Source organism: Spermophilus citellus (assembly GCF_964194105.1).
Source record: "Spermophilus citellus genome assembly, chromosome: 9".
Lineage (NCBI taxonomy): Eukaryota > Metazoa > Chordata > Mammalia > Rodentia > Sciuridae > Spermophilus > Spermophilus citellus.
Window position 1 is genome coordinate 67,449,130 of NC_138191.1, and position 21,369 is coordinate 67,470,498.

The 21,369-nt window shown below is 41.5% G+C and overlaps 1 protein-coding gene across 1 annotated transcript in view; it reads left to right on the forward strand.

The window, feature by feature from the left end:
- Positions 1–21,369, forward strand: part of LPAR3 (lysophosphatidic acid receptor 3) — an 83,988-nt gene that overhangs the window by 30,644 nt on the left and 31,975 nt on the right. The gene's annotated exons all lie outside the window — the stretch shown is intronic.

The following is a 21,369-nucleotide window of genomic DNA, read 5'->3' on the forward strand; positions in this document are numbered from 1 at the left end:
ATGCTGTGGGTCAAGGCAAGAAGCAGGAGAACTGTTTGAGAGGGTGTTTCAAAACTGGGGAGAATCACAGCAGCCAGAGGGACGTTGGAGATGATGGTCAGATCCTGGATAGCTTTTAAAGGTAGAAGTGATAGGTGTGCTGATGACAAAGGTGAAGGAAGAAGGGGAGGTGGGGGATGTCATTAACTAAGATGGGGAAAACATAAGTTGGGAGGGAAGGGCAGGAGTTTGGTTTTGGACATGTCCAATTTAGTATTCTATTAGACATCCAAATGGAGGGTCAATCCTAGTGAGTAGGCAGTTGAACATATGAATCAGAAATCCAGTATTTGGGTCTGGGCTTATATACCTTTGAGAGTTAATGGTGGGGAGGAAATGGTACTTTGAGCCACAAGACGACACCAGCTCACCATGAAAGTGAATGTTAATGTTGAAGAGAAGAAGGTCAAGGAAGGAGCCTTGGGGAACCCTGGTTTAGGGAGGTTGGGAAGCAAGGGGCAACCATCAGAGAAACTCCATGAGATTAGGGTGGCTTAGAAGCCAAGAGAAGAAAGCAACCAGGGGAAGCAGGTACAGGCTGAGAGTCCCTGACCTAAAATGTTTGAATGTTTCAAACTTTTTATGTGTTGGTGCTCAAAAAGTTTCAGATTGTGCTGTAATATGGGTTTTGGATTTTCAGATTAGGTATGTTCAACCTGTATTATCAGTCAATGCTCCTGAGAGGTGGAAGAAGACATGGTCTTACTGGGTTTAGCAGAGTGGTGGTTGTTTGGTGACATTGAGAGGATCGAATTTGGTATAGTTGAGAGCCTGATTAGAGTAAAACTAAGAAAGAAAAGGAGGAGGTGCTTAGGACAGGGAGCTTGGACAGCTCTGAAGAGATTTGCTTTGAACAGTGAGTCCTGTCCCAAGAAGATGAATGCAGTATTCTGAACTTTTCCCTTTGTTTTGTTTCCATTGCGGGTAGCCTATTGCTCAAATTCCAGTCCTGGCTACAGGTAGATTCTGTGATGTGTGGGCACATAAAATATTTTGTGATTTTGGTTATCTTGTCTTCTAAGGCAAAGAGATCTTTGCTCACCATGAGTGGTGGCTACTGCAGTGGGGACCATTATTGAGAGGTCTAGCTGTATATTCCTGCCATGTGCCAAAAGGAAGGGACTATACAATGACCTTCAGGGACTCCATTCATCCTGGAGGATGCAGAGCATTGTGGTGTGGGATGGAAACCATCACCATGTTTGCAGTCCTGATGCTACTTATAAGGTTTGGAGATCAGCAGATGCCCAGTGTGGTTGTCAACACAATTTCAAGCAGAGGGTTAATAAACATTTAAATAGTGCTTAGTATATGTTCTTAGCATTGTCCTAAGTGTTTTTATGAATATTAGCTTGTTTAGTCCTCATGACAACCCTGTGAGGTAGGTGCTCTTATTGTCCCCATTGACCAGATGAAGAGACTGAACAGAGATTAGGCAGTGTGCCCAGAGTCGTTTCAGTATTAGTGATGGGACCCTAACTCTCTGTGCAGCTGGCCTCCAGAACACACTTGCACCCTGCAGCTAGTTTTGCTTTATTTGGACTTTTTAACTGGTATCCTCTTTATCTGGTCTTCTGCTTTGACCACCTCATTCTCCATTTATAACCTTGACAAGAACAGAAAAAGTTACGTTTGCATTCATCAATATTTCCCTGCTTCAATTAGAGATGATACTGACATCTTTGGTAAAGAGTGAAGTTTGGCATTTATAAGTAGTGCCAAAGAACTGTGGTATGCATGTTCCCTGATTAACTTGTAGGCATAATCATTTGCTTGATATTGTGTCCTGATGAATTACCTGCTTACTTAAAGAAAAAACTTTCTTCTTTCAGCACATTATAAACAGCATGTAAGAGGAGATTGAAAAGTCGTTGTCCTTCTAGATAGAGAGAACAGGACTTCGTGTGGTGGTTATAACCATTAGCTTCAGTGTCATATGTAACTTTATCTGGAACAGTTATGGAAGAGTTTAAAATAAAGGATATGTGGTTTTGACAGATGTGGTGTTGGGTAAGAGAAAAAGAGGAATAAATAATGAAATAGGTAAGTAGGATAAGAGAAGTAGTGGGATTAATATGAAACAGCACTGGGGAATTGGTTTATAGCGGGAAGACAGCTTGGTGTTGAGGGCCTAGGGAAGTTCCTCAATGGTGAGAAAGAGAGATCTGGTGGAAGATGGGAAGTTTGGGGACAGGGGAAATGAAACTGAGCTAGGTAGTTTAAAGGTTTTTAAAACCTTGAACTCCTAATTTCTTTGGATAACAGAGATTTGGGGGTTGGCTCCAACCCTTTCATTTTTCTATACGGTGATCAGAAGAACATTATTTTTTTCTGCATTAAATATTCTTATCTGAGATGGAATAAGTAATCTTCAAGTTCTTTCCAAGTTATAAAGTTCAATGATCCCATTAAAACATAATTAATCAAAGATGGGGATAAGAAGAAAGAGAGGGTATAAGGGGTAGGGGGTGTAAGTCGGAGAGAAAGGGCTGGGAGAGGATGATAGAGAATGTTGTGGGGCAGCAACCAACACAGGTCTATGGATTGACTGTGGATCAAGGCAATAAATACATTGCAAGCAGATCCTCTTTCCACGAGAGCACCTACTGCAGTATTCTCCTAGGGAAGATGTTCCCAGATGCCCTATCTAATAAATATAAAAATTCAGTTGCCTAAAATGAGCATCTCCCAAAGGATAGTATATTAGAAAAACCAACACCATTGACATCTACCATCATTATATTGGTATATGGATATCAATAACTTAATATTAATTTCTTTAAGAATTACACGATTTGAGGGCTGGGGTTCTGGCTCAGTGGTAGTGAGTGCGCTTGCCTAGCATGTGTGAAGGACTGGGTTCAATCCCCAGAACCACATTAAAAAACTAAATAAACAAAATAAAGGTATTGTGTCCATCCAAAACTAAAATATTAAAAAATTACATGTTTTAAATATCTTTATGACAAAGTGCCAAACCTTTCTAACTACTCCTTGATATATATCCTGTAGGGAAAGGTAATTTAAAACACAATCCTAATGTTTCTTACAAATACTATTCTTTTTAAATGTTAGAAAGTCAGTCAGTAAATACATATTGACTGTCTACTAAACAGCATGCAGGAGGCAAGGCGTTTCATGGATTTAATGGGCTTAATCTCAGTTCTGAGAAGGAGGGAAGGATGAGCAGGGGCTGTCAAGTTTGGGGAAGCTGCTTAGCTTGGGGTATAATCAGGAAGGATAGATGGGATTTGTTTGAGCAGGAAGAAAGAAATTCTGAGTAGGAAAAACTGCACAATGAAAAGTGTGGTAGTAGAAACATCTGAAGCTTGTGTAGTACCAAAAGGAAGGGTCCATGAACACACATGATTGTCATGGCACAGTGGGAAACAGTATAATTGTGAAGCAGAGAAGTTTTATTGTCTGCTCTCTTTGGAAGGAAAGAGGTAGACCAGAAATCCATTGTGTTTCTTTGTAGTGTAAGATTTTGTTGAACACACACAGCAGGATGAGGAGCAGACTCTTTCTTTGAGGTTGTTGGTGATGATGATGGTGGTGTGAGTTTCAAATCTGTGCATGGGTGGAAAGGCATGTAGGCATCATGTTCCCATTTTAGCAGCCCTGAGGCAGAATGCTTGCTGGCTTCTGGGTTATGATGTGTGGTAGGGTCCTTTAGATGGAGAAAGAAGAAAGGAAGGAAGGAAGGAAGGAAGGAAGGAAGGAAGGAAGGAAGGAAGGAAGGAAGGAAGGAAGGAAGGAAGGAAGGAAGGAGAGAAGAGAAAGAGAAAGAAGAAGAAGGAGGAGGAGGAGAAGGAGGAGGAGGAGGAGGAGGAGGAGAGAGAGGGAAGGAGGGAGGGAGGGAGGAAGAAACTTGCATATTGGTTCTCATTGAAAAGACACTAGAGACATATGATCCTGCTTTTCAAAGGGCACTGAGGACCTGCCTCAGAGATTTTGAAATCCTACTTACATGTCAACAAGGCTAATTAGCTTCAGTTACTAAACACACACACACACACACACACACACACACACACACACACACCCCCCTTGTCTATTGTCAAACAACACATCATGTGAAATGTGCACACAGGGATCAGAAAATGGGCTGGACTTTCTTCTATTTTGCAATGTCTTGAAATACAAAAGAAAAGAAAGGGTGAAGAATTTGTGAACCATACTTTTGGAGCCTTTCACAAACCTTCCTGGTTCTCAGGATGATGTTTTTCAGATGGTGCATTGTTTAGTCCCCAGTTGTCCATGGGAGTATGTTCCAGATCCTCTAGTGAATGCCCCAAACTGTGGATGGTACAAAGCCTATATGCAGTGTTTTATTCTGTATGTGCATACCAAATATAAAGTTTAATTTATAATAATAGCAGAGTAAGAGATTAACAACAATAGCTTACAACTTCAGCATAAAGTTTTTCTTTTCTTTCCTTGTTAAGTTGAAATATCCATCTTTTCACATAGAAGAACTCACTTTGGCTCTCTTTGGCATACTCAGATTGTTTGCATGACTACTCTTGTCCCTTGAAGCTTCTGTTAAATTAAATAAGGGTTACTTGAACACGAGCACTGTGATACCATGACAGTTGACTTGGTCACCACGATGACTAAGTGACTGACAGACAGGTAGCACATATAGTGTGGACATGCTGGACAAAGGGATGATTCACATGTCAGGTGGGATGGGGGAAATTCACATCCCAGGTGGTAAGTCTCACATACATCATGCTAATCAGAATGTCACACATAAAAAGCTTACAAATTGTTTATTTCTGGAATTTTCCATTTAATATTTTCAGACTGGAATTAACAAGGTAATTGAAACTATGAAAAGGCAAAAATAAAATGGTGGTGGTAGTGGGTAAAGTAGTGGGATTTTTAGCCAACACATTTTTTAAATGACATCAAATAAAAAGTAATGTCATCATATCTTGCATTGAATAGGTATAAGTTCGTTTCATAACCTTTCTTTTCATGTGTGCATGTATACACTGGATCATGATAAAAATGTATTTCTTGCCACAGGATATAGTCAAGAACATTTGAAAAATCACGGTTTCTTTTGGGGGCAGTAAAAGGACCAAATTGTTAAAATATGAAACATTATTATTGTTAATGGGACTTTGAAAAGTTTTATTATAGTAGTTGAAACAAGAAACTAGGTTGTTTTTCTTCTCACTTCTTCCTTTCTTCTCTTCACTTAAATTGATGGTAAACAATCAATGCACTGAATTGTTTACATGCTTTTATTTTTACCTAGAGCACTTTGAAGTTGGGAAGTGTCCCTTTTTATCTGTCTTTGTGTCCCTAACATGTACTGCTATCTCTAGCACATGCTTGTTGAGCTCATGATAGAATGGATAAATGAGGAAATTGAGATTTAGGGAAGTTAAGTGACTTTTCAAAAGCTGGAACTCAAAGAAGAACCCAGGTTTCCTCAGCTCCAGTTTGACCTGTGGCAGGCTCTGGCTGGGACATGCTGGTGAGGTAGAGAGTGGAAGGGAATGGGTGGGTTTCCTGTTTTCAGTATGAGGAACCAAGGTCTCAGAAGGGTAAGAGATGGAACTGTCTTGGGAAGGAGAAATGAAAGGACCGGTGTTGGGTGCCCCTTATTACGAAGTCAGCATGTTCCTAGCTTTAAGCATTTTGTTTCACTTAACCCTCATGATAACTCTGTGCAGATTTAGCTTACAGACAGGAAAACTTGAGTGGACTTCCATATCTTGGCCCTAGACTCACACTGGTACAAACACTGAAATTTCATATCCATTGTGTGTTTTACATTCACTTATGTGTTTTATTCCATTTAATATTCATGCCCACTGTATGAGGGAGGTTCTATTATCATTACCAGATGAGCAAACTGAGGCCCAAAGAGGTTCAGGGTCTTGATCTTGCCCAAGGTTCAAATTCAAGTTTATTGGCTCCAGGACCCCACTTTTCACAGTCAATTAATGGCCTCTTACAAGTAATGGGGCTAGAATGACCCAGACTCAAGTCATGGGTTTCATAACTTATATCTCCCCTGAATTCTAGTTATTTCTAGTTTATTCCTATAATTCTCTTCCAACATTTAACTCACTCTTGATTTGTTCTAAAGATTTTGAAAAATGGTAGTGATGGTTATAACACCTCCAGGGGACCAACAACTCCATACTTGTCATACTCCATAAATTTTGTACTTATGAAAGTAGACTGTAAGAGTATGAGCTTTGGAGTCAGGGAGGGAAGTAGATTTAAATCCTGACTTTGTCACTTCCAAGTTATGTGACCCCCTCTCAAGCAATTTACCTAACCTCTCTGAGACTTCTTTTTTCTGTCTGTAAAATGGGAATAATATTAGCACGTTTGGCATGTTTGCTTTTTAATATTTTTTGTTGTTGATGGACCTTTATTTTATTTATTTGTATGTGGTGCTGAGAATCAAAGTTTTGCCTTGTGCTGTGAGCCAACTATTGGCATGCAAGGGCCTCTCTTTTCACTGTGTAGAGTTACATCACACATGCTAGGCAAGCGCTCTACCACTGAGCCACAACCCCAGCCCCTGGCATGGTGAGGTTTTGAGGATTCAGTGAGATAATATGCATAAAGCATACAGTATAGTGCTTAGTACACAGTAAGTACTAAGTAAATATTAGCTACTCTTCTTCAACTTTGATTCTGAAGAGCTTTTGCCTATTCAAGCCGAGTACTCTTTTATTTCTGGTAATGTTACCAAGTACCTTGGAGACAGTGAGGAAAGGCCTACTGTTGGTGTCATCCCAATGGCAGATTTTGTAATATAGACAGATAGCCAAAGGAAAGCTAACCAGGTGTACTTTGCAGAGGCTGCCTAACAGCTGGCAAATGGTACCAGTTTCGTTTCCAGAAACCCAGACCAATTTGAGCGCATAGTCACCACAAAACTGAGAAGCTTTGCGCTTGCATTGCTAGTTCCTCTGAACTAACTTCTCCCCCATGAAATTCTGTTAATGATTACTGTCTCTGACAGATGATCTTGCATTAATAATTCATTTCACTTTTGCAACATTTATGAATAAAACATTGTAAATAAGACCTTGATCACCAATAATTTGCTTGATTCAAGTCCTATAGTACAGCACCAGCATCTGTGTGTAGATATACTGGACATTCCTTGTATGAAATTGTCCCCATCTTGCAGGCAAATCCTACCAGGGTGCCTTGTTAGTCAACTGCCTTTATTTCCTTTGCTAGGATTAAAAAATTTGCCCTGAGTCTGCAAAGAACTGGGACCAGAACCTAGGCCTTTTGTCATTGTTCATGGCCTTCAATCAGTGAATTGTGTTTGCCCTATTGGATAGAAAGGGAGAGAGGGAGGAAGGAAAGGAAGGAAGAAGGAAGGAACAAACAAACAAACATGTGTGCTTATGCACACACACGCACATAGACACACATGCTTAACCAAGAGGCAGGGGAAGCTAACCAGGGAACCTGGGAATTCTGAGACATTTGTTTTCAGCTTTCATGTAGATTCTTGTAGTACCTCCACAGCACAGAAGTCTGCTTTCAGTGTTAGCCACCTTGCCCTACTGAACTCATAGCTGAAAAAAAAAATGAGCTCAAGTTTTTGCCTTGTGCTGTGAGCCAACTGTTGGCATGCAGGGCCTCTCTTATCACTGTGCAGAGTTATATCAGACAGAGAAAGAGTAAATCTTTTCAGAGTGAAGCCTTTGTGGCACCATTACTTAGTACATTGTGTCCAGGGCTGTTCTCTGGTCTTGAAACAACTACTCAGAGAACCTATGTGGCAGACTGTGACCTTCCTGCATCATGACGTGGCGACGGGGAAGGACGAATCTGTTTCCTGGGCAAGTTGTGAATGAGTAGATGTCACTGACTCTCAGCTGCTGCCCCAGCAACACAGTTTTGGACATATCCTTTCCCCTTGGGTCATGAGGATTGGGAAGACCTCAATATCTGATGTTAGAAGGAAATCACCTTCACATTTAAAAAACAAAAATCCATTGTCCCATGTTACTTCATCCTGCCTTTTCAGATGGCCACCTCACTGCCTCTTCTCAGTAGCACAGCACTGTTAGGAATCTATCTTTCTCTCTCTCTCTCTCTCTCTCTCTCTCTCTCTCTCTCTCTCTCTCTCTCTCTCTCTCTCTCTCTTTCCCCTCTACCATGTGTGGCTGTTGTCATCTCCACTCTGGCTTTTATTGGTCCTTCTTCCCCATTTCCCTGCTGCTAGTGCCTCCCTTTGCAGTCAGTTTGAAAGTCATTTTTTCCAAACCATTGTCCTTGTTTCTAGTGCTGTCACTGCTCTGCCTTCTGCCTTCTTCCCTTTCTTCCACATACCCTCAAGTTCTGTTGCATTAAATGCACTTCCGGTTTTGTTGCATTATTCAACTTTCATGTTCCCTTCTTTGAAACATTTTTTTTTCCTTTGCTTTTCTTCTTTTTATTTTTTAAAATAATTTTTATTTCTACATGGACACAATATCTTTATTTTGCTTGTTTATTTTTATGTGGTGCTGAGGACCAAACCCAGTACCTCACATGTGCAAGGCAAGGATTCTGCTACTGAGCCACAACCCCAGTCTGCTTTTCTTTCTTTCTTTCTTTCTTTCTTTCTTTCTTTCTTTCTTTCTTTCTTTCTTTCTTTCTCTTTTCTTTTCTTTTCTTTTCTTTTCTTTTTTTTAAGAAAACTGAGATCTTCCTCTTCAGCAGGAACAAACAATTATTGAGTATTTTCTGAGTGCAAGGGACAGAAACATTCCTCAATTTGACCTTTTTTGAGAAGAACATGCTTGGGGGAGAAGTTCCATTACCCAAACACATCCAACCTTCCTACTAACACCTGGCCTCCTAGAAGGCTCAGAATTCTAAAACTCAGCAAAGCCCTCTCTCAGGGCCTTGATTTCTGCTAAAGGAGAAAGTGATTATTATCTGTAATATAATATATTATATATTACCTGTAATATAATATATTATCAGGTCTCACATCAGCAGGCTCACTTAACATCTAGAATATTATGGTGTATTCTGACCTATGGAATTTTATCAAATTCATGTTAGCATTGTTTATACTTTGAAAATTTTAACTAGAGACTTCTGCATTCAGTGTGTAGCTTAGGCAAAAAATGTTCAGCAGGAATCCAGAATGAGAGGTGTTTTCTAGAATGAAAGCCTCTCATGGACCTGGGGTTCAACATGGAAGCTGGGTAAAGGGAAGGAGAATCAGGAAGTCTAAGCTATGAGGACACCACAGGCAAGCAGCCCTTCCCTCCTGCTCTGACAGTTGTCCCTCCAGCCCAGACACTTGCTCTCCTTTGCCACCAGATTGTTATCATGAGACCTGTGGAGTGTGTGCAGGAAAGATCCCATTGCCTTGAGGAATTAATATCAGTTGAGAGATTTAACCAAGTTCACCTTGTAAATCGTTGCTAGCTTTGGCCAGAGTCCTGGGTTTCCTAGTTCTTGCTGCTTCTAGTGAGTTCTACCTTCTTGTCTTGGAGAAATATACCTGCTCTTAGATGTCTGAGTAGTAGCGATATAACACAAAGATTATCTGTTTTTATCAGATCAGACAGGTTACCACCCAACTGTAGGTCTATTTTATTCTTTATATTTTCTCAACAAGAGATTTCTGCTTTTTTTTTTTCCTTCATCATATACATTTATTGACTCCCTCCTAGGTTTTAGGCAGTAGATAACTCTAAGACATGGCCTCCACCCTGAAGGGATTTTGACTCTGTACTTGCTCTGGTGGTTTATGGTTGTCGGGAGATGACCAAGGCTTGTGAGTCAGCAAGTTGTGTCTTGTGACAGAGCACACACAGGCAGGTCTGCTCCATGTGGCTTTTTCTTATGCCTGACTTATAAGGAACGCTGTTTATGAGCTTATCTGAGAAAATGAGATGGCTCCCCAAAAGATAACTAAAGGAACAAAGAAATGTATGCAATGGCCAAGTGAGGGGATCCAGGAAAATAAAACAGTTTGGATGGCTTTTGGAGGCTTTCCTGAGGAGATAGGATATATACCAGATCTTAGCAGAGGAAGCAAGAGACGAGAACAAGGCCTTGAAGACAGGAGGAGTGGCAGGGCAGGAGACAGGCATCCACAGATCAAGGGAGGTCATGCCAGGCCATGGGTTAGTATTGGGCAGCACAGACTGTTTCTGGAGTAAAGAACTAAGTAGCAATGCCAATTAAGTTTTAGAGGCATCCTGGAGTCAGAGAATGGAAAGCCTTGAATTCCAAGATAGTGTGGACTTTTTTTTTTTGCCAAAGGAAGAACAAAGACCAGGAAGATACATGAGTATACAAATTGGACCTGAGGTGGGCATAATGCAGTGAGGGGTGGTACCTGTGGCCAATTAGACAGATCATGTCCTATGCAATGACATTCAGATTTCAAGTGTTGCTAAAAGATCATGCAGACCGAATTAAAGTAGGTCTGTGACCAATCTTCAGGCCCTAGTGAAACTGCCCCACCTAGCAATGGAAAACTCTGTAGGATCTTGATGGGTATTGATGGGTTAACATGAAGGTGGCGTCTGAAAAGCACAAAGCAGAGTTTTAGAAAGGTGAGAGGTAGGTGGAAGAAAGAATGATATAGGAGACTCGTGGGAGAGGCCCAGGGCCCTACAGTGGTCAGCAGCTCAGGTGCCAGAGACAGACAGAGCTGGTTCTCATAGGAACCCCTGCAGGAAGGAGCCTCTGCCAGCAGCAGCACAGTGTATACCAGAGAGACCGCCGGCCAGGGAGGCCTATCAGGGGCTGCAGGGAGCAGACAGGGAGCAGGTCAGTAGAGTGTGGGCTTCTTGGAATCCTCTGGAAACTTGGCAGGAAGCAGAGATCCCAAAAGTAGATGGTAGAAACCAGAGAAACACAGAAGTAGGATTCTATTGTGGATACTGAGAGTCAGAGGCAGAGGACAGACAAGAACTAGATTGGACTCATCAAGCTGCCACTTTCCTTAAGGACTCTGAGCTGTGTCCTCTCTCACCTCCCAGCTGGCCTTGACACCCTCCCTTCCTTCATCTGGCATGGACCTTCCTACCCCCTGTCCTTACTTTCTAATTTTCTGCTGGAACCCATTACTTCCATCCAGGAGCTGGGGAGCCTGAAGCCTGCTCTCCTGTGTGTTTAACCAGTAGAGTCCAACCTCTGACATTATCTCCTCTTCTAATTACTGTCCTGTCTCCTTGCCATCATTACCAGAGTTTTTAACCCTTCATTATCTTATTTTCTTAAGACGTCAAACTGTGACAAGCTGGCTTCTTACCCTACCGCTCTAACAACACTTCTTAATTAAGCCTCCATTGCCACATTTAGCTGCCTAATTTGACTTCCCTGTGGTGTGACTGCTGCTTCATGTGACCCTTTGATGCTTTCTGTCTCCTCCTGCTCCTTTTCTGTTGCTTGTCCAGTCTCCTCCATTTCTGGCCATCCCTGAAGTTCCCTTTGTCCCTCTCCTCAGCTTTCCAAGTGCTTTCAAGGCGATCTTCCTCCCTCTTGAGGCTTGAGCCAACACATCCCCGTGAGTGCCTCTGGAGGGAATGTCTCCATCCTTGGACTCTCACATGGTATCCAGCTCCTTCTTTCCTGCTGCCTGTTGCAGGCACATCTGGATGTGCTACAGGCATCCTACCTTTTACCCACCCTATAATCTTGTTTCTTGTGTTGCTTTGGATCTCTGCAGAGGATGCCCCATCTGCCTTGGCTTCCAAATAGGAAAGCTTGCTCACCAAATCTATATCGTCAGATCCTGCCATGCATCCTTAAGACCTTTGTCTGGATCTGGATTACTTCCTCCAGGCTTTCTTGTTCCAGTCCTCATACTACCAACTGAGGCATCTTCCTAAAAAGCAGAGTGAACCCTGATCTTTTCATGTCTCCTCTTGTAAAGTAGATGAAGCTCCAATTCCTTAGCTGGAATTCAAGGCCCCTTTCCTATTTCTGTCCCCACACCACTTCTCCCCATTCTCCCCTTCACACACATGCAGCTCCTGTCACACCAAACTTGTCACAGTTCTGCAGATGTGCAATGACTGCGTCATGCTCCTCTCAATTCTTTTTTTTAAGTATGGCAAACGCATGTCCTTCCTTCAATATCCAACTAAAAATTCTCCTGTCTCCATATTTTCTTGGATTCCCTCAGGCAGAATTAATTATCCAATGCTTCTATAGTGCACTATCTATGTATGCAAAGTATTTAACTTGTTTTGTTATAATTTGTAATAAAATAACTTAAATAATTTTTGCTAAATTCAATTAAATTATCTTTGCTAAATGTCTACATCTCTTATGAGACTGTGAGCCTGTCAGATAAGACTGTGACTATCTGTTTTTATATCTGCAATCCCTGGCACACAGTAGGTACTCAACAAGTGCTTATATAATGAACTAACAAACACATGTATTGGTGACAAATGGGGTAGGAACCAACAGTTAATGAAGAGTCTGATCACAAGAACAAAGGGACAAAGAAGGAGAAGGTAGAACAGAATTGACATTTATTGAGCACCTTGAATTGTCATGCATTTGTATGTATGATTTTCTCATTTATTTCTTTTTTATTTTTTATTTGTTCTTTTTATTTGTATATGACAGTAGAATGTATTTTGACATATTATACATACACAGAGTAACTTCCATAACTTCCCATTCTTGAGGTTGTACACGATGTGGAGTTACACTGGTCATGAACATAGGAAAGTAATGTTCGATTCATTCTACTGTCTTTTGATTGTCTCATTTCTAATAACAACCTTATCAGGAAAAAAGAGAGGATTTTTATTGAATCAAGCACCACATTGTGCTTTCTAATCCTCTTGACAGCTCTGTAGGGAAGCCTTGTTGCCACCATTTCGAATATGAGGAAACAGAGGCTCAGAGATGGAAACCTGCCCCAGGTCAGACATCAAACTGTGGCCAAGCCTCCATTCCAACCCCACTGCCTGACCAGAGAGAGCTGTGCTACCCTCACAGTGCTGGAGCCCACCTCTTAGCAGCGCCACTCAGGAAATTGGAGAGCTGTGCAGTTGGTGAGAGGCAGGACTCTTCCCTTCAGGGCTCTTCTGCCCTGAGCAGCTTCCAGAACCTCAGTCCTTGTGCTGACCTTTACTGTGGGGACAGGTTCAACATCACTAAGGACCTGCCTTACTGATTCTGGACATCATGTCATGATTGTTTCCTAGCAGATAGCCCCTATGTCCTGGATCTTACCAGGGACCATCATTTTATGAGCTGGGCGTGGGGGTGGGGCAGTTCTGGGTAGAAAACCTAATTATCCTGGGACTAGAATTGGCTTTTGTGAGTGACCCTAAAGCATGAAATGAGATTTCTTTGGAAAAGTTAGGACTAGAATTGGGGGACCTCCAGGGTCCCTGGTGATGATTAGCATGATTCCCTCCTTCACAGGGTGGTGGTTACTTGGAAAAGGGTTATATTAATACTACTACAGGGTCTGCTATGTAATTTGTGGGTCCCTTGTTCAAAAAGCAGAGGGGAAATACACTAAAGATTCTAAAACATAAAGCTCTTTCCTTGTTCTTCGCTGGTCTCCCCTGACTCTCTTATGTTCCATTGCCCCCCTTACAAAAAATAAGTAAACTCAAAATTATTGAGGATTTCAAGACAGGTTAGTAGAGCCATAAACCAAGGTTTAGCTCTTGTGGGTGCTGACATCTTGTAACTGGGCCCAGCCCATGAGGCCCTCGTGGCTGAGAGGAGCCTCTTGGTCTATGCCAGACCAGGACCAACCCTACTAGGGTCCATGGCACTAGAGGAGACTTAGCTCTCATTAAAGTAGCTCCCCAGGATTAGGAGGGCCAGCTGTGTATGTTATCTTATGATCAACCTCAATTTAGAGCAGTATTTTCTTAGAGGATTCTTGTCTTCTCCAGGGCTGATATATACTTTTTTCAGACCAAGTTTCATTACCGACAGCCTGGAGCCCTGACAAGTGGCATCCAGCACTGTGTGGTTGAGGAATCCTGCACTCAACTGGTACTCCTAGGGCTCCACTTAGAATTTCTGTGTTTCTGAGCATGCGTAACTAGACTCACCAATGAGTCAGAGGACAGTCTGTTCTCACTCTGTATCTGTTCTGAGCCTTCCTATCAGGTTCAAGACAAGGCTTATGATATAAATGTTATATCCAAACTCGTCCTCCTTGTGACTGAGTTCACCTGAAGCAAAGTCCAAGGGGACTTTTTGTACAACATGGGCAGTTCCTGCCCTGGCAGGTCAGTGTCTTCCTCCCTAGGAAATGTTCCAAGCTCTTACTCCTAGGGCTTCTTATGCTGTTGAAGGCTCTGGGTCCAAGAGATGCCCTAAGGAGTTTGCTTTTCAGGGTCTAGATGCTGAAGAACATGTGGCAAAGGCAACTGACTATTTAGGAGGGTAGCGTTTGTGTAACCTTTCCTGCCTTTTCTTTGCTGGCCTCTGAATGCAGGGCCTCCTGCCTCAGGGAGTCTTTCTGAATGTGGTCCATATGGACAATGCCAAGAACCAACCACTGGGTTCTGGACTTCTGCCAAGTGGAAGGGAAAGTGACTGGCCTCAGGGCCCATCAGGGACAGTCTGAAGGTTCAAAAGTGGAAAGCTTTCTTGGATTCCTATAAAGCCAGGAATGAGATACATGAGAGAGTCAGGCCTTGTTCTGCTCCATGTGTTAAGGGGATGGTTGGCCTTGGTCTAGGGGGATCTAGTGATTGTGATGTGGAGGGGTTGTGACTGGTGGGAAGTGGCAGAGAAGGATGGAGATTTCTAAACTGAGAACCTTACTGAGATCTGGCTCTGCAGAACCTATAAAGCCTCTAGGGCTAGGCTCCAGGATCTGGGGACTTACAGACAGCCCCAAGAGGCTCAGGGCCTCTGGACAGGGCAGCCATCTTGGATGACTTAGAGACTGACATAACTAGGTCCTGGAGGTTCAGAGGACACAAATGAACCAGCTGAGCCCATTGGGTTCATGGGCCAGAGGCAACTTTGGATAAAAGAATGGAGGGTAGGCTAGGGCTTGAGGTTGCATCAGAGAGTCCTCATTCTCATAAGGTCCCTGGAGATTTATTGGGACATACTAATGGACATCCTGTATTTACCAGTGAGCAGAGAACCCCTGGTAGTGGAAGGAGAACCCCTTTCCAAGGGAAGTGTGAGACCAGATGCAAAAAACACAGTGTGCATTTCTCCGGGGAGGTAAAGTCCTCGGCATCTCTGGGCTCTGAGTTTCCCAGAAAGATCTCTGGCCAGTCCCTCAAGATAGAGGAAAGGAGTGCCTGAAAATCTGAGGGGCCCCTTTGTGGAGCTCTTTTAATACTCCAGGACAGCAAAAAAAGGGTCAAAGGTCATGGCAGGGCCTACATTTTAGATAAAGGAAGTAGTACAGATTGAAGATGGCCCATTGAGATGGACAGCACCCTTTCTGGTGCCACTGTGATTCTGCAGCAGTGGAAAGGCTGGAGTCTCAATTCTGATCAGAATGGCCAGATAATTCAGTGGAGGGGAGGGACCAGCTCTCTCTGGGCAGATTCCTAGAGGCTGTGCCTGCCTGGAGCATGACAACTGATCAATGTAAAGTGGCAGCTCCTAGATGACAAAGCACAATAACATGTACCCTAGAATGTGTCTAGGAGCCACCAAGAAAGCATGGGGATCTGGGAATGAGAGTCAGGGAGAATGAAATGTATTTCCTAACAATCAGGTGCTTAAGGGCACTTGGCAATCAGTAGTCGGATGTCAGCATCAAGGAAACTGCAGGTGATGGGGCCTGGCCCTTCACATGGGCCAGGATGGGAATTGGGATAAGTGGACATATCATTTGGAAGGACAGTGGGAGGCCCAGCATCAGGTTGTCCTGGAGATTCTAATTAGTGGGACTAGGACAGGAAGCAGACATCCAGGTCCTGGTCAGCCAGGTCTGCTAGGCCTGGGACTCCTGATCCCTCCTCATCAAAGGAAAGTTTGCTTCCTGGGCCTGCTGATGGGCTCTGACTGGCATTTGGATTTGGAAAGTTGACATTGTAGAAATGTATCTGTAGGAGGTGATGTGACTCTTTTTTGTCAAGATCACTAGGCAACATATTTAACATGCATGAGCCTCCCCCACCACACACACACATACACACACATGCACTCACATGCACACACACGCACACACATGCACACACACACCCCAGTTTCTAATTCAATGTTCTGCTGGTAGTGTCCTGGCAGGTGTACTCTGGAGTAATGACAGAGTTGTTCTGAATGCCCTCCTCCCAGGCAGAAGCATGCGAGAGGCAAGAGTAACTGTGATGGCAGTGAGAGAGGCAAAGAAGAGTGCACCTAAAAGACAATAAAAGGGCAGAAGCCTCAGGAGGTGGAGACACACTAGGCATGAGGAGAACAGCAAGAGCATGGATTCAGTTTGACTTTTAAATTCAGTTAACTAAAGAAAACGGTGGTTTAGAAATGAAAGAATTCCAGTGAAATAGGCCCAAAGTGGAATCTCTGCTATTCCCAGGGAACATAAGATATAAGCTCTTTCTAAAACCTCAATACCTAACTCCAGCCTTAATATAAACTGTAGAGTGGACCCCCTCACCCTAAATTTCCAGATTGCACTTTGAAGTTGCACTGTTTTGTTCTATTAGGATCCATCTGTTAAGTACATTTTTTTTGTCTTCTGCCTGTATATCATAAGAAAATTCTTTCCAAATTTTTGTCATTGTCTCATTCTTTTAGTTATTAGGAATAAACTATTTTAGGTTGAAGTTAGCCAGTTTGAATTTGTGTGAGATCTCATTTGCTCTAACACAATAATCCCTCTGTGGGTAATGAAAACAATTTAATGGTATGGTCTGAAGGAGAAAGCAGTATTACTCAAGCTATTAACACCAGGGGACTTCTTGCTGACCTCTTACAGTGACCTACAAACTGTGCTTCCAATATTATAGCACACCGAGGAAGCTTGGAATGAAGTCTTGCCTGAAAATATTTTAGAGAATGCTTCGTAGAGAAGACATAAAGAAAAGCAGAGCAGTATAAGTAGCTATAAATAAGAGGCAAGAAGTGCTTTCTAGAATTATTCTGATGGCAAGTTTTACTAGTTTTGAGTGGCATGCCATCAGGGTGTCTGAATTGGGCACAGGAGCTGTCACTGCAGCATTATGCAAATAAAAATTGTGTGGGGTTCCACAGTTTTGTGTTTTGAGACTCGTTGAGAGGACTGGAATGTTCCAGTGCATGAAAACTAGGCAGAACATTTCTGACTTTAACTGGGGCAATGTGACTGGTAGTTATCTACTGATCCCTTACAAAGCTGAAGCATCTTTAAGGTAACTTTTTTTAACACTTGGGGCAACTTACATTTGAAATCATCTTGGCAGTGTTTTATGATCAACAGACACTTTCCTGAATTGTGTATTATCCTACTAGAACTCTGGAACTGGGAATTTGAGAGAACTTTGTAATACTAGACTAAAATTAGTTGCTTACCTGAAGCTTAGGGGATTGAAGTCCACCCACCCACTGACTTCATGGTAAGAGTAGCAATTTGGTATTGTGTTGTGTGGACCTGGTAGAACATGTGGTCCTTTCCCCAGGTTGGTATACCTTGATATGTATAATGGTGGCATGACTGTAATAAGCAAACTTTGACAAATTTCTTGAGGATAAAGTATCCGTTTTGCAGTTTAGTAAACAAATTTCTGCTTTTTTTTCTAAAAGTTTAATTTTCCTCCAATAAAGGCATGCTTGTTTTATCAAAACCTACATTTTCTTTCTTCCTCCTCTTTCATCCCCTTCACTTTTCTCCATCTTCTCCAGCCCTCTCTCTCACTTTTTCTATATTCTTCATCATCATCTTGAATATTATGAAGAGGTTTTCCTAAACTGTTTTGGTTTCTGGTTTGGGGTGCCTCAAAGCATATCATCTGCACATAATTAAAATGATTGACTTGTTTTGGTAATAATGGACCAACACACTTTGCAAGATAAGAAACATAATTTTTTTCAGTACAGTTTTACTTTATTTTATAGTTCAAAGCAATGTGTCACTGCCATTTACTATGATCCTAGTCCCTTTGGTCCTGAACAGGTTTATAGTCTGTAGGGCCTTTGCACTACCTGCTTTCTGGGGAATATGGGAGATGGAACAAGGGCTTAAAGATGGAGAGTTTGAATCTAGTTCTGCTTTCTAGGAAAAAAATTAATGTTTTTACACCACAGTTTCCTCATCTGTAAGAGTTGTAACAGAGTGTATTCTTAGAGATAAATTAATTAGTAATGCTAACAAAGAGCTTAAACTATATACACAAAATTGCTTGGAATTTACTTAGTGGTTTTTAAATGTTTTCCATGAAGTTGATTTAGTCACTCAGTAACCCTAAGCAGTAGACAGGCAAGTATTCCATCTTATGGATCAAGAATAAATAAAACTACAGAGGTAACAACATTTGTTCATATAAACACTGGGACTAGAGCTCAGAATTTAAATAGTTTTTTAAATATTGAAGTACTTTGGCTCCAGAATTTAAATGAAGTCTAACATCTTTACTGTTTTTGTTATTGTGAATGTCATTTGCTTATTGTGAAAATGTAGATATTACAAAACTTATGATTTAGAAAGTGGAAGTCCTTCTCAGCTCTCTATTTAGAGATTCAAAACCACTACTAACAGCTTGATGCACCATTTTGCAGACATTTTGCCTCCAATATAAATTTTGTGTGTGTGTGTGTGTGTGTGTATGTGTATGTGGGTATGTGTGCATGAGTGTGCATGTGTATGTTGAGAGTTGTGGGGGTGTGCATACTACCAATGCACACAATGATCATTTTTGTATAGAAATATGTTCTTACTGTTTATGATAGTTTTCCAGCTTGCTTTTTAAACTTGAGAATATAGTAATTTTTTTTCATGTCACTATAGACACATATCTATATCTATAATTCTATGTATATAATTCTCTTCGGTGACTATGTAAGATTACATTGTATTCCACACTGTATTGTAGCTGTGTGAATTATTGATATTTCATGGACTATTTCTAATTTTTCGCCACTAAAACAATGCTACAATGAGCTTCCTTCTATATTCTTCTCCAAGCATTCATAAGCTATTTTTATGGACTGTATTATTTAGAATTAGTAGGTCAAGAAAATACCTGTTCTACAATTTTATTAGGTATTTATAAATTGTTCTCCAGTGAATCTCATTAATCTATACTCCCACAACCAGTTCAATAAATCTTTCTCTTTATGTTTTCCATGAATACTACATTTTTATAACTCATGTACCTTTAAATGAAGGATTCCTGCTTCAACACAAGGTGTTTGAAAGGAAAGAGCTATCCATCTATTGTCCCTGTCAGCAAAAAAGGGAGGAAGCATAAAAGGGTAAATTAAAGCTGTTGGGAAGACAAGCAGATGTTACACTAGAAATTGAGGTATTTGGCTTCCATTCCTATTCATTCATTCAAGTAACACTAACTGAGGGCTGCTATGGGCCAAGCCCTGTTTAGACCCTGGGAATAAAGTGTTAAACAAGACAAAGTCCCTCCTTCATGAGCTCACATTCTAGTGTGGGTTAACCATAAATAAATTAGAATGTAACATCAAGTACTGTTAAGATCTTCAATGAGAAAGAAGACAGAGAAAGAAATTAGTGGGGTATGGTAGTGGGTGGGGGGGTAGTGAAGCTACTTTCGACAGGGTGGCCCTGACAGGTTTCTCTGCTGATGTGACCCTGGAATAGAAACCCAAGCACAGTGAAGTCTGAGCCCACTGCTGTGACCTGGGAAAGCTCCATCTAGGCAGAGCTGACAGCAGCAAGTGCAAAAGGCCTGAGAAAGAAACCAGTTTGGCAACTTCTAGAAATAGCCCTGAAGCTGCACTGACTTTGATTGTCAGAAGAGGGAAAACTGGGCTACTCACTTTCTTTGTAGAATTTCACATTCAGGCAAATGAACTTGTGAACTCCTCATGTCTCTTTAGAAGAGTAATGCTGTTAATAAAAAGCAGGATGTTAACACTTAAATCTGCCAGCAAGTCTCTGCCAACAACCAGCAGATGCTGTGTTTTGTACAACCTCTCTACCTAGTGAAAGACTGTGCATGGCGAATTATATACAAGGGCAAAACAGGCCCACTGCACCTCTAGGGCAAAAGAGGTTAGATCAATACCCTCAGGACTGATGGGTCCTTCTTCCTGCTTTCTAACCTGGAGAGAAGAAATCACAGGTGCAGATGAAGTGTATTGGAAACTGGTCACAGAGCTTCCACTGACCAGCCTTGAGTCTCAGGATGGTTACCACCCCCTCCTTAGAGATCCCAGCATTGGCTGACAGCAGCAGGAATGGATGAGGTGAAAGAAAAAGGGCTGTTTTAAATGTGAAGATGGACTTGGAATTTCCTGCAGGCAGAGCCTCCATAGCAGTGGACTTATGGCTTAACCCTGTCACAAACCCAGGCTCAATGTCTTTCAGCAGCGTTAAGACCATGTCAGAAGTTCATGTTCTCTTCAGCATTTGGTCCCAGCCTATTAAACCTATATTAAGGAGAGGATGAAATTGACTTGATAGAAAGCTTATAGAGACTGAAGTATAGCTTATTGTGTGGTTTTATTTCCTGCACACTAATTCCTCCAGGTCTCAACATGTAGGGAATCTTTTTTATTTTTTTTCTTTGCTCGTTTCTCAGAGTGTTATGCAAGAGGAATCAAACAAGAAAAACCTCCTTGTGAATACAGCAGCACCCCTGGTAGACTTTGAAATCCGTGCCAAATGTGATATTGAACTTGAAATTCAAACATAGGACTGTTATAATTATCTTCTGCTCTAAAAGCAACTCCCAAATCCACCCTCATTTACCTACATAAAGAAAAAAATGTGCTTGCTCATGAGTCCTCCAACAGATAATTTTTTAAAGTGGACAATTTTTAAAGAGTGCTATGAATAAGCCGGTTGATGAGGTTTATAATTTGCACTAATACTTTTCATTTTATCAAAATGAAAACTAATCTACTTAAGTGCATTTCTTTTAAAACATCTCTTCAAAGCTCTAACTTATGAAGCGAAAGGAAATGTTAGGAAAATGGTGTCTTCTCGTTCGTTTACATACTACAATCACCCACATACCCATGCAAACTCTCTGGAAGCACTTTTTGCCTTTGACCAGTGACTGATTCTTTTATTTGGAACTTAACAATTACAACAAATGCTTGATTTGATATAGGTGGTAATGACTTATCTGGAATAAAAAGTTTATATTTCAGTTTGGGATCCTAGACTTAAATGACTTACATGTAGAGTTTCATTCATCTATCAATCATATTTTGATTGTAAAAATAGAAACAATGCCATGTCAG